The sequence below is a fragment of the Benincasa hispida genome, chromosome 6 (genome assembly GCF_027475165.1).
Source record: "Benincasa hispida cultivar pf3 chromosome 6, pf3_genome.v1.1, whole genome shotgun sequence".
NCBI classification, from domain to species: domain Eukaryota; kingdom Viridiplantae; phylum Streptophyta; class Magnoliopsida; order Cucurbitales; family Cucurbitaceae; genus Benincasa; species Benincasa hispida.
In genome coordinates, this window is record NC_143483.1 from 2,446,415 (window position 1) to 2,456,897 (window position 10,483).

Consider the following 10,483-nt stretch of genomic DNA (forward strand, 5'->3'; position numbering starts at 1 on the left):
GTCCAAAGTTATCTTTTGTAACTTAAACATGTATATGGAGAATACAGGTGGATCAAGTTTAAATGATAAACTAAACGGTCTGTAGTAGATGGATAAAACTGGGTATCTTATCCTAGTGATGCTACGAATAAGACCTATTTTGTAGTTGTTACAATTTTTGTAAAGTGCTACAAATGATTTGATCCTAATCATTCATGTGGAGATAATGTGAGCCGGAATATTCTATACAAAGAGTTTGTATAAGACTAGACCACGAAATGAATAGTCTCTATATTACACCATTGCTAGAAGAGACTTACATTTCACCAGGATGACTATAGGTGACTTGACCTGAATCTTTAATAAGTTGTGAACTTCTGCCTATGAAATCAGTTCTTTGATCTACATAGGTGAGAGTGGTCAGTGTCACCGACTCAATATGCCTACTATTTTGGGGATTCGTCTGATTAGGGAGTTCGAAACGTAGCTACACAAGAAGAAATTCACTCCTCTATAATTAGAGTAAGTAAAGTAATTACTTTCTTAAGGGCTGATTCCGGGGTTTGAACAATGTGGTGTCATACCTTCTCTTGGCCCAAGAGGAGTTCGGTTATATTTGGACTATAACTTATTGTTCATTAGAGGGATTAGTGGTACTTAAGGAGCTAGATGTAACTATAGAGGTAAAATGGTAATTGTCTAGCTGTACTTACGAGTAATTTGTGAAGGATCGATGCATCGTTGATTGGTTATATCCAATGGACACAGAAAATATATTTGTAGTGTGAATAGTACAATTGTCGGTCTTTAGTGGAGTGGTCAACCGTTAATAGAAGTTGGTTAATTTAATTAAAGAGTTTAATTAATTAATCAAGTGAGCTTCAATCTATAGGTCCATAAGGTCCCCACAATAGTTCAATTGGGATTAATGAGAATCTAATTAATTTTGGATTAATTTAAATCGTTCAAATTAATATAGGGTGTCAATTATATATGATGTAATTAATATAATGTATATGATACATTATAATATAAATTTTTATTTGAGATAAAATAAATATTTGAATATGATCCAAATATTAATTATGTGAATATGATTTATATTAAATACTATATGTTAAATGAGAGAATATTAGACTATAAGTTATATTGTATATGTTATAATATAAACTATAGGTTATATATTATATTAGATACAACATATAGTTTGATGTATGATGTATATAGTAAGTTAGTTTATATATATATATATATATATATATATATATATATTTAAATTAATAATATATTTGGGAGGTAGTTATTTGATAATTTCCCCCTTGATTCTCTAAAAAATATGTAAGTGGGAGGTTTTTACATAGGGTTGATTTATGTTTCTAGTTCTATCTTCTCCCTTTGTATTTCAACATAGAATACAGTGTTCCCCAGAAGATTTATCTGCAAAATTTTTTCCTCTAAAAAATCTTTCTCCCTCTCTCCCAAAATTAAAAGCGAAACCCTCACACTCTCGTCAATTTGCACCCTCTGGGAATACCAAAGTTTCATAATGGTGGTGTTTGAATTATGTTTTTGCTTACTGTAACTTTTTTTTTTTTTTGGGCGTTGGTGGGTTCGTGTTCATATTGTTTGTGATCAGAGAGGTTTTAATGAAGAGATCGGTCTTCGAGGGTTAGTAAAACCAAATTTCTTATTTTATCTCTTTCTGTATAATTAAACATGCTGATTTAGATTGCATATGATTGTTTCCGCCATTTGAATTTATGTATTTTTTCGTAAAAATAAAATTGGGCTATGATCCGCTTCCACATCGGGTGTTCGTACATCCTTCATAACATTCACAACATTCACTTTAGGGAATGATATTGTTCCAGTTGGTCGAGATTTGTGGTTCTTCATTAATAATTCGTTATTTTGTTCAGGCACGAGAAGAGATGAAATTAGTTCAGAATATTGTTTAAAACCTGTCTCTCGATATTGTTGTTGCAGGAGCATATTTGAGACATAAAATGTAGAAAATGTCTTCTCTAACATATCAGCATTAGTAATTTTCTCTCCGCATAACAACAATTTTGAACTGGTTTTAAATAATGCGGAATTGTAATCACTTATTGATTTAAAATCTTGTAGCCACAAGCATCCATTCATAACGAACTTTAGGAAGAATAACTTTTTTTTATGATTATACTTTTTTTTTCAATTTTTTCCATAAGATACGAGGATATTTTATTGTAATATACTCAATTTTTGATCTCTCGTGGAGTTAATGACGAAGGAAAACCATAACTTTTGCTTTGTCCTGATTGGATGTCGTATTTCCTTCTTTAATTGGTTCCCCAAGGTTCATAGTATCTAATGGATTTCGGCATCAAACACTCATGACAAATAATTATTGTCATTAATGTCAAGGTACTAAATATGCAAAATGACATTTAATATATTAATTACAATAAAGAGGAAAAAAATGAATTACCTTTAAGACCTACCTTCAGTGAGGAACTGACAACAGCTCGTGCTGATAACATGTTGTAAAATTGAGGAGCACAACAGGAATCCAGATATGGAAAAATGTAATATAATAAAATAAATAAATATACTAATTAAATAAAATAAATCAACAAAATAAAAAAAATATAGAAAAATGAAATTAAAAGAAGAAAATTGGCTCCAAATAATTTGGATTTCTCACCACTATGTGTGGATTTTCAAGATCCATGAAATGCCACTATTTATAGTGACAAGTAGGATGTGAGGTGTGTTTGGAATACACTTCCAAGTTTTTAATCTAAAAAATAAGTCATTTTAGAAAAGAAAAAAAATGAAGTGTTTGACAACCATTCAAAATAGCATTTGAAGTGTTTAAACAATTTTGATCAAAAGTGTTTAAATAAAAATGAGTTTTTTGAGAAACGCTATTTTTTAAGTCAATCCAAACGGGTCTGAGGTCTTACATGGACACCAAACATGAATAACTACAAAACATATTAACAACACGAAGATTAACACATGACTTTTATGACACTAAGCATTAGATACCAAGTTAATTAGTTCGCACGTTCATTTAGTATCAGATTTTTTTTTAATTAATATATTACATCAATATAATAAATTGATAATCAATTACGTAGACATGTTGATTTGACATCAAATTTAACTATCACTGGGATAAAACTCATTGTTGGAGGTAAACAATTATCCAAAATAATAATAAATAAGTGATTAATGTATACCGATTTAATATCCAACTCATTGTTGGAACTACATACACAAGTGTTATACTAATATATAGTTTATTTTTTATTAATCTCTATCAATCACCTTTTATCATTGGGCCAATTCATTATCCAATCCTAAAAAGTGAAGATTCATGTTCGACTAAGTCCAAGTTCAATGGACTAAAAATATTCGTTGGACTTGAATTAAATTGTCTCACCCCTTTAACCAAGCTCATAGCTTAACTCTTTGGTTTGACTCATTAGATCAAAGTTTGAACCAAGTTTGGATTAGGTTCGGTTGATTTATTAGATTAGTCCATTGAATATTAATTATTTAGTTATTTAAAAAAATATTTATTTTTAGACTTTCATAGTGAAAGTATTATTAAATTTTATTTTGTATTCTTATTAATTTTTCTTGATGAAATTATTGATGTTATAAAATGTAATTTAGTATTTAATTTTTTAAAAAAGAAAATGATATTAGTTCCATAACTTTTTAAAAAATTGTGTTAACTAAAAACTACAATGTGTATAAATATATCTAAGAATAATATTAAAAAGTTTATTCTTTTAATATATAGAATATAATATATAAAAACCATAAATAGATTTTCTATTGTGATAAATCTGTTTAATTACCACTCATTAATCTTTCGTTGGTAGCAATTTTTTTTTTCTAATTTTATAATTTCATGTCTATTTCATTTCAATATGTGATTTGTGGATTTCATATTTCTTAAAGAAATACTTGAACTACTACTTAAATTCTCATTATAAAAACAAGTCTTTAGATTATTTTCTTTTTTTCAAAATTTAAGTTTGTTTTTTAAAATATTCGTAGAAAGTGTATTGCAAATTTATGAGTAAATGTAAGGTTTATAAGGAAAATTGATAAATATGGATCCTTTCAGTTTTCATTTTCGAAAATGGGCCCATTTTTTTTCATAAAAAATCTTGTTTTTGAGGTCCCTTTACTAATGAAGATGATGTTAGCATGGGATAAAATTACCTTTATACCCTTATTTTCTTCAATTTTTACCAACATTCTTCAAAATTTTCACCAACATTCTTCAATATTTTAATCAATCTTGACAATAAAATATTAAATTATTTCGCTTTTATCAAAATGGAACTAAAATGGTTAAAACAAAAAATTCCAGGTTTTTGTTGTTGATATGTTTTTTGTTTTTTAAGACGATTTTTTTAAAGAGATAATTATATCACCAAGAACTGTTTGGTTTAATAACAAAAACTAAAAAATATTAGTAAAGGAAAGAAAGTGCAAAAATCATGAATCAAAGCTGATATCTTAGCCAAAAATCATGAATCCCGATCAAAATCTCAGCTATAATTCATAAATATTGATCAAAATCTTGGTCAAAATTCATAATTACCGATAGAAGTCTCGGTTGAAATTCAAGATTTCAGAAAAAAAAAAAAAAAATTTGTTTTCTTTTCATCTTAGTTGCTCTCTTTTTCAATCTTTTTTAAAAATGACGTCAAAATGACTAAGATTTTTCAAATTTTTGTGTAGAGGTAAATGTGGAAAGAGTAGAAGTTTAATGATTGGACCGAACAGGGGCCTTTGTGACCTTTCATCTACCAAGAATTCTCAAAAATAAATTTTAAAAAGATGGGCCCATTTTCAAAATTGAAAATTCAAATTGACCAATTATTATTATTATTATTATTTTCCAATTCCTCTGTTTATAAACTTAATTTTTCAACAGCTAAATAGTTAATAAACGAACCTAAAATAATCAAATTATTGAGTGATTAATTCTTTTAAAAACATTTACAAAAAATTTCATTTTCTCATGTAATGATTCAAACAAAAAGATAGATTCGAATCCTTTGAAATAGAAATCAACTTTATATATTTATATATAGGAAAGTTAATAAACATATAAATTTTGTTTTTAGTCTAGATATTTGTAATAAATAGTAGAATAAGAGAATTTTTTTTAAAATATATTAAAATTTTAAAATATTTGTAAATATGTATGAATTGACTAGTCCACCTTTGATTTTTTTTTTTTTAAATTTCTAATTTCGCCCTCCCTTATCTTATTGCACATCTCTTTTTTTAACCTTTTTATTTTCTTTCTTTTCTTCTATTTTTACTCTTTTCCTCCAATTTTTCATTTTTCATTTCCTTTTCTTTCTCCAGTTTTTAATTATTTCATTTCATTTCTTTTATTTTTTATTTTTTATTTTTTTCTTTCTCCGATTTTTCTTTCTTCATTTTATTTTTATTTTATTTCCTTCTTTTTCTTTTTTCTTTTTTCTTTTTTCTTTTATTTTCTTTATTCGAATTTTGCTTATTCTTTTTTTTTTTTTATTTTCTTTTCTTTCTCCGATTTTTTAATCTTCCTTTTTCTTTTTTTATTATTTTATTTTGTTTTCTTTCTCTCATTTTCTACTTCTTCCTTTTCTTTTCTTTTCTTTTCTTTTAATTTTTCTTTCACTTCTCCGGTTTTTTGCATTTCTTCAGTTTTTGCTTTTCTCTTTCTCTTATTTTTAATTTTTTTTCCCTTTATTTGAATGTTTTCTTCTTCTTTTTTTTTCCCCACAAGAATTATGAGGCTGAGTTTCGTATCCAAGACTTGAAAATACTCAATTCATAAGTGACTTAACACCAATAAGTCAATCATCGAGTTTAATTATTATAACATATAATAAATATAAATAGCAAATGAAAGTCTATCAACGATGACCACTAATATTTTCTATCATTGATAACTTAATCCCAACCTAGTGAATTTAATTAATAAATTTGAATCTCGAACTAAAATGTAAGTGGAATGCATAGAAGTTATAACTAATAGCATGTTTATCAGTGATAGAAGCTATCATCGAAAAAAAAAAAAAGACTTATAAATGTTTGGGAAGGACAAGAAAGAGGCAAAAAGATGTTTAATGGCTATGATTGATAGAAGCTACTACTGATAGCATGTTACCGATGATAGAAGCTAATACTAATAGCATGTTGTTGATGATAGAAACTACTTGATAACATGTTATCGATGATAGAAGCTACCTGATAGCACGTTATCGGTGATAGAAGCTACCACTGATAGCACGTTTTCGGTAATAGAGAGCTATCACTGATAGTATGATATCAGTGAAATCATTGATAGCATCTTATCAGTGAAAGAAGTTATCATTGATAACCACAATATAAGAGATATTAGTGATATCGGTGATAGAACTTAGGTGATATGTATATATCGAGTTTATTTCAAAAGTGACAACCAGTTATAGAAGTCTATAATTGATAGCCTTAAGTGTTAATATTTCAAGGTTGATTCTAATTGATGAAAGTTTATTAGTGATAGCGACTAGTAGCTGCTATCAGTGATAGACATGATAAAAGATATTATTAGTGATAACTCCTATGGTAATCAAAGTTGTTGGTTTTCTTTCAAAGTTGAACACTATTTATAAATCTATCATTGATAGCCACTAATAACCTTAAGTCTTAATATTTTAAGGTTGATTATAATTGATGAAAGTGTATCAATGATAGTTACTGATAATTGATAGCAAATTTAAAGCTAATATTTCAAGATTGTATTAATTTTTCTCAAATTGACAGCTATCGATGATAACAACTATCATCGATAGCAATTGATATAAGCTATCAGCGATACCTACTGATAGCATCTAACAGTGGCTATCACTGATAGTTGCTATCAGTGATAGCTTTTAATTTGAGAAAACTGGGAACCAACGAGCAAAATAGTGGCTAGATATGAGTTTTTTTTGTCTTTTACCATTTTTTGATCTATATATACAATTATTTTATTCTTGTACTATATATTCTATTATTTTAGGCTTGAATTCTATTTATGCAACTAGCCCTTTAGTCTAACAATTAAAGATAGAAAATTGAATAATCGATATTTGGGATGACAATTAATATCTTATCTATTGAGTTATACGCTTAAATTGTCAGGTATAAAAAATTTAAATAAGACTCATGTGATCTAAAATAGTATCTGTATATAGACTTGTGAACGTTAGCATATGTTTCCTAACATATCAATATGTTATTTTGTGTTGATGATTATACTCATAACATGAAATGATTTGATCTATTTGGATAGGAAAAATAAAAATATATATATAAAGTGATATGGTATGTAGTGGGTACGAATGAGAAGTTGTAAGGTGTATATGGAATAATAAAATGAAAGATATTATGCAATTGGAAAGAGATAAGGTATATATGAATTGTGGAATGTCAAAATGGGGAAATCATGCCACTCTTTTATTGACTTTCATTGCATTTTATTAAGAATAAGGTTTTGGATGCCTCATAATGGAAGCTTATGGGATTCCTTGCCACTTTATAACATTAATTGTCTCGTGAGTTTCTTAAGAGCCAACTTTGTTTTAATAATAGAGAATGCATTCACTCAAAAAAAAAAAAAATAAATAAATAAATAAATAAATATGGAATGCTTTTTTACCTAGCGGTGTATACGGATTGGATAGAAGGTATTTTTTAGACCAATTCAATAGGTTGGGTTGAGAATATTTTTTGGACCAACCCGAATAAAATACTCAAATAAAGTCTCCAACCCAACTCTATCCAACCCTTAAATTTTGGATTGGATTGGGTTGTCGGGTTATAATTTTTTTTCTTTTTTAATTAAAAACCTATAAATTTATCTACAACACCCGACTAATTACTAAAATCTCATAAAATTCAGATGTTAAATATAATTACAAAACTTAAACAAAGGGAAATATATATGTGCATGTATCTATGTCTTGTATGTTTATTTTTTAATTAATATATATGTTAATATATATGTAATTCAAGTTGGGTTGGATCAATCTAAATTTATTTGGCCAACCCAGACCCTTAGTCATTGTTTGAGTTGTCGGGTCTTTTGAACACACCTATTTTTACCTTCTTTTTTATTTGAAAAATTCAGACTTGTAGCATTAACTACACTTTCATTTGGAAAAATAATAAAATACGAAATTATTTTGAATTATAGCAAATTAACTCCTTTGCACGTGATCAAACATTCTCGAAGTCTCAAAATGTCCTTCATAATTCGTGAATATAGTGTAATTAAATTTGATGGTCATATATTTGATAATAAACTGAATCTAACTTTACAAAAAAAAAAAAAAAAAAAAAAAAATCGAGATCAATTGATTTGAATCTTAAATTTTGATCAAACCTTTATTTTCAAATATGAATTTATCTAACTATTTCGTTTTATCCATATATTTTTTTGTCTTTTAGATTTTATCTTCAAATATCAAATAATCTCAGTTTGCCTAATTATTTTTCGTTTTCCCTTCTTTTGATGAATTTTTGCATTTTTTAATTTATATCACATTATCTTATTTGTTTTGGATTTTTATAATGTATAATAGTTTGAACCTTTAAGCGCTTTTTTTTTTTTTATTGAAGTTATATTTTTTTTTCAAATTAATTATCATATTTTTGTTATTTTTTCCAAAAGATTTTAGATAAACATTCATAGCCTTCTTATTTTTGCTTGATTATAATATTTTGTGATTTTTTCAATCATTTCCAAATAAGCATTCATAATCTTTTGTTGCTCTTGCTATGACTTTTCAACACCAAAATTTTTTTTAATAGTAAGTGAGATGATACCTTATAGAGAGCACTGTTGATTTCTCTTTAACGACTTTTTGAAGAACAATGAAACTGAATTGAAGAAGAATTTTTTTTATAATGAAGGTCAAGATCTTATTCAATTTGCTTATTCCCAACTTTATAAATTCGTGGTCTAACGCTAATACCGTCATGGACCGCCTTTAGATTTGAAATTTTGTTCAAAATACCCATATCCCATGATTTTCATTTGGAGTTCGAAAAGGGTTTCTGACATTGTAGTGAGTTATTTCATGATCTCAATTGCTAGATATTTTTTATGTTGTTAGCTCAGTCATTTATTTTGAAATGTTTACATCACAATATAATATCTTACTTATTTTTAATAAAATATATTTTAAATATCATTCAAATCTAGATTGTTACGATTTTAAAAAAATTGTATTCTTTAGAATAAATTAATTGTAGATACTATTTGGAATATTTTTGTAATTTAATATTTAGTAATTAATTAAATCCAAAATAGTTTTACCATTTTTCATAACCTAAAAACATTTTGCAATTTTCCAAAACCAAAACTTTAAAAATGTTTTTGGGTTGTTAGCCCTTTTTATTATTTTTTTTTAAGAACCCATTCTCATTCTTTTTAATGTGCTTACTAACTTTTTTTTAAAATCTTTATTACTTGATAAAAGGGATTAAATATTCTTTTATAAAATTAATTACTAAATTAGAGATTTAGAAAATTTATTTTCTTTAGATTCTAGTTTAAGAAGTACATTTCACGTTTTATGAATATTTAAGTACGAAACATCCAAAATTGTTTTATTAATATACTTATTCGTATATTGAATTTTGAATTTGCCTTTATTTTGTTCCTTTAAAATTTATCATTTATACCCACTCTTAGTTATATTCACATATCATATAATTAAATTACACATCAAGATTATCACATGGTTGAATTTAGAAAATTGAACCTTTTGATCAACAAAATATCAAAATCAAAGTTTGGAAAACCCAAATTAATCATGAAAATTCCAAAACCCTACCACAAAATCATGCCAGAAAACTCAAGAACCAACTATAAAGACATATAAAATGTCAATGATTATTATATCTACAAAAATGATCATACTAGTAAAATTATACATAGGTCAAAGTGAATTTAACTCAACAATAATTGACATGCGATCCATCTCTAGAAATCAAATGTTCGATCTCTCATCACACACAGTTACAATAAAAAAAATTAATAAAATCCACATAGCAAAAAGGAATTAAAACAAAAGATGGTTCCATTTAGATTAGATTCATATATTCAATCAATTGGAAATAAGTAATGAATGGAATTTGAGAGCATTTAACTCATGCACATGCATTAAAAGATTACAAGAGAATCTCAACTTTATCCCAACTTTAGCTTGTAATCTAAAAAAAGTCATTTTTGTGCTCTATAAAAGAGCAAATCCTAAGGTTTAATCTAATATTCTTCATTGTGCAAACACCAATGGATAAAGAGTTGAATATTTGAAGTAAGAGTTTGGTTTTGGTCTTCAAGAAGACATTCCCTTTGCTTTCTCTCCCTCAAGGGCTTCTGGCAATGACAATCAAATAATGATTTGTGGCACCGTCCGAAGCTCTAGGGGAGAGTACGTGAAAGTTATGTCTTTGTTAAGAGAAG